The following is a 4,390-nucleotide window of genomic DNA, read 5'->3' as shown; positions in this document are numbered from 1 at the left end:
TGGTGCACGAATACTCTGAGCTTTCCCTTCTCAGACCTGGATCAGTCTCTGGGTGCGGACCCTTGCTTAGTTTTGGGAAGTTGTGAGTCGGACGGACCTGCTCCATCTTGAACACCGCCCAGTACTTGAGCTTTACACGGTTTCTAGTGGTCGCAGAGCTTGCTGTGTGTTTCTGGATGTCTGGCCTGGTTCCTACTCTGGACATAGAGCCTTGTTCTGTCTCTGGACATTGAATCTTCCTCCTGCTTGATAGTCTTCTGGGGTCTCATCTTGGACACTGCCCGGTATAATTGAGCTTTACATGGTTTGTAGTGGTCGTCTTTCCTCAGTCCTCTGGATGTTGAAATCTTCTCCTGCTTGGTAGTTTTCTGGGGGCTTGGACTTGCTTCGTCTCTGGCGGTCTAGCCCTATCGCCGACAAATGGGGAGTCTAGTCTTACTCCATCTCCAGAGGGTGGGTCTTGCTCTGGTCTCCGGATGTTGACCTTTGCTCACTCCTGGTCGCTGAGACTTGTGTCTATCTCTCATCTCTGGAAGTCAAGTCTTCCTCTTTGGAGGTTTAACCTGGCTTCATTTCCTGGGGCCCAGTCTTGCTCCAGTTCTGGAAGTCTGGTCTTGCTAAGACACACTTGGAGAGAAGGGGGAGGGGTTCTACCTTATTCTGACTCCAGAGGTTGACCTTTGCTTCGTGTCCGGAGGGTCAGCTGGACGAGATCATCTCCGGAGCCTTGGATTGCTCTGACTATGCTAAGGACCTGGCCTGTCCTCTGTTCTGGTTGTGAAGATTACCTAGTTCCGGCTACGACTGTAGAACCGGGCCTAGAATCTATCTTTCTGTGGGGCTTTTCCCAGCTCCAGCTTGGGCCGTAGCCCTGCTCCAGCTACAGTTCCACCTGTGGGACTTTGTCTAGCTTTTGCTTTGCCGCTCAAGCATTGACTTGCTCTGACCTTGGCCATTGAACCTTGCGTAGTTCGGTGTTGTCCATCGACCTTTGCTTGGCTATGGGTTGGTCTGTGGAGTTTGCCTAGCTTCAGGTTCCCTATCGAGCCTCTCTTCCCTATGGCTTTGCCCGTAGATCTTGGCCTTCCTAGGGTTTTTCTAACTACGGCAGTGTCCGTAGAGACTTGCCTGAGTCCGGTGACTGGCCTAGCCGTGGCTATGTCCGGAAAAGGGGGGGGGGGCTTTTCTCAAGCTCGGCCCCTTCCGTGGTGTTCTTTTTAGCTCCCGTTCCATCTGTGGAGTCTTACCTACTTCTGGTTTTCTGCTTTCGAGATTTGGCCTTGCTCTGGTGTCAGCCTGAGCATTTGCCTGGCTTTGGTTTCGACCATTGGACCTTAGCCTAGCTCCAGTTCTAGCAGTCGTGATTGGCTTTGCCATGATTCAGATCCTATGGTTTGGCCTGCTGGCCTCTCTACAGATGTTTCCCTCCCACAGGAGTGGTGGAGGAGGAGCCTAACAGGCTTTTTAGAGGCAGGAGAGGGGTTTTCATGCTGGATTTCTTCAGTTGCTTTGGTATCGACAATACTGAGGGGTTTGCTATATGTGGACATGGTGCAGCCACCTCAAGCTCAGTATTGTCGATACCAAAGCAACGCAAGAAGAAGAAATCCAGCATGAAAAACCCTCTCCTGCCTCTAAAAAGCCTCAGGCTCCTCCGCCACCTTTTCTGTGGGAGGGAAACATCTGAAGTGACAAACTGTAGCTTATAGGTTGACCTCGTGTTTTTGGTGTTTTTTTTTTTTTTTTGAAAGAACTGAAATGGAAATAAGAGAACCTTGCAAATTCAACCAAGGGCAGGTCTCTGAACTGATCTGTTAGGACTAATGGAAAGAAAATGATCAGGCAAGGACTTAACCCCTCTGGACAACTACTAAAACCTGATCATCAAACCTATTTAAGTCTGCTCTGCTTGTGAGAGCTGTTGGAACAAGGAGATTAAAAAAATGAGGGAAAGTGCTAGAGATGTTAGGATATGGGAGGGAGCCTACCCATCCAAACTATGAAATTTGTAAATGACAGTATAGAAACCTAACCTAACAATACAGAGGCTGTACTATCCCCCAGTGCTGAATCACAGAATCGCTTTCAGAGGAGAGTGACCCTTTTTTTCATTAGGTCCTGGTGATCTCAAGCAAGAGCTCAATTAGTTCATTTCAAAGGACTTGTGGAAGAGGATAGTCACAGCAGTCACCTGTTCCAGCATATTGTAGACTTTATTTGACACACATGGTTTTTAACATTCTGATTCATCTAATCAAGACCAGAAGAAACAGACAATATTCTGTGGAGGAAAGGCTGTAGGTTGTTTTGGGAGTAGATCAGAAGAAAAAGTGAAGTGTTGGAGAGGAAGCACACAGTATATGGGTGGATTGCAGAGAGGAGAGAGTTGGAGAAGGGGGTGAAGCTTAGTGTGGCAGAGAGAGAGCGTGGAGAATATTTCTGGTTCTTCTGGAGAGGGAAATGAAGAAAATCTGGGAAGAATTTCATTCCAGAAATGAAGTGAGAGCCGGGGATAATTCAGCCTTGGGGAAGAGGGGAGAACCCAGTCTCTGATATGGGTTCAGTAATTTTTCTTTATGAATTATTGAAGTGATTGTATTGTGTGTGTGTGAACAAGCATAGCTTACAGAATTTTCTATCAGGTTTGCCTTTTTTTTTTTTTTATTTGTCACTTTACACTTCATGCTACTTTGTAGGTCAGTGCTTCTCAACCCTTTCCTGGAGCTCAACTGGTCAGGGTTTCAGGCTTACTGCATGGATATGTATGCAAGGTTTACATAGAGGCGTGTTTTCAAAGCACAAGTGTTTTGAAAATGAGCCCCTTTGTGTGTCCAGTGTATGCAGAATTATCTTGTGCAAATTAATTTTGTTAATCCTAGAAAACCAAGTGACTAGATGGTGCTACCAGTAGTGGGTTGAAAAGCAGTGCTGTCGGTATCAGTACATAAATATTGCCATACTGGGACAGACCAAAGGTCCATCAAGCCCAGCATCCTGTTTCCAACAGTGGCCAATCCAGGTCACAAATACCTGGCAAGATCCCAAAAAAGTACAAAACATTCTATACTGCTTATCCCAGAAATAGTGGATTTTCCCCAAGTCCAATTTAATAATGGTCTATGGACTTTTCCTTTAGGAAGCCATCCAAACTTTTTAAAATTCCGCTAAGCTAACCATCCTTACCACATTCTCTGGCAATGAATTCCAGAGTTTAATTAGAAGCTTAGTGGAGATTGGGTGGTAGAGCCGGTGGGGGGAGGCGGGGCTGGTGGTGGTGAGGCGGGGCTAGTGCTGGGCAAGACTTCTACAGTCTGTGCCCTGAAAATGGCAGATACAAATCAAGGTAAGGTATACTCAAAAAGTAGCACATATGAGTTTATCTTGTTGGGCAGACTGGATGGACCATGCAGGTCTTTTTCTGCCGTCATCTACTATGTTAGTATGTTACACGTTGAGTGAAGAAATATTTTCTCAGATTTGTTTTAAATTTACTACTTTGTAGTTTCATCGCATGCCCCCTAGTCCTAGTATTTTTGGAAATCGTAAACAGACACTTCACGTCTACCCGTTCAACTCTACTCATTATTTTATAGACCTCTATCATATCTTCCCTTAGCCACCTTTTCTCCAAGCTGAAGAGCCCTAGCCGCTTCAGCCTTTCCTCATAGGGAAGTTGTCCCATCCCCTTTATCATTTTTCTCTGCACCTTCTCTGCACCTTTTTCTAATTTCTCTAAATCTTTTCTGAGATGCAGCGACCAGAATTGAACACAATATTCGAGGTGCGGTTGCACCATGGAGCAATACAAAGGCATTATAACGTTTTCATTTTTGTTTTTCATTCCTTTCCTAATAATACCTAACATTCTATTTGCTTTCTTAGCCACACAGCACACTGAGCAGAAGGTTTCAACCTATGATAAACGAAGACACCTAGATCCCTTTCTTGATCTGTAAACTCCTAACGTGGAACCTTGCATGACGTAGCTATAATTCGGGTTCCTCTTCCCACATGCATCACTTTGCACTTGCTCACATTAAACGTCGTCTGACATTTAGGCACTGAGTCTCCCAGTCTATAAGGTCCTCTTGTAATTTTTCACAATCCTCCTGCGATTTAACAATTTTGAATAACTTTTGTGTCGTCAGCAAATTAATTACCTCACTAATTACTCCCATCTCTAGGTCATTTATAAATGTTAAAAGCAACGGTCCCAGCATAGACCCCTGGGAACCCCACTAACTACCTTTCTCCATTGAGAATACTGACCGTTTAACCCTACTCTGTTTTCTATCATTAACCAGTTTTTAATCCACAGTAGGACACTACCTTCTATCCCATGACTCTCCAATTTCCTCTGTAGTCTTTCATGAGGTACTTTGTCAAATTC

The sequence above is a fragment of the Microcaecilia unicolor genome, chromosome 10 (genome assembly GCF_901765095.1).
Source record: "Microcaecilia unicolor chromosome 10, aMicUni1.1, whole genome shotgun sequence".
Taxonomy (NCBI): Eukaryota; Metazoa; Chordata; class Amphibia; order Gymnophiona; family Siphonopidae; genus Microcaecilia; species Microcaecilia unicolor.
The sequence above is the reverse complement of the archived record's forward strand: the minus strand, read 5'-3'. Positions refer to the sequence as shown.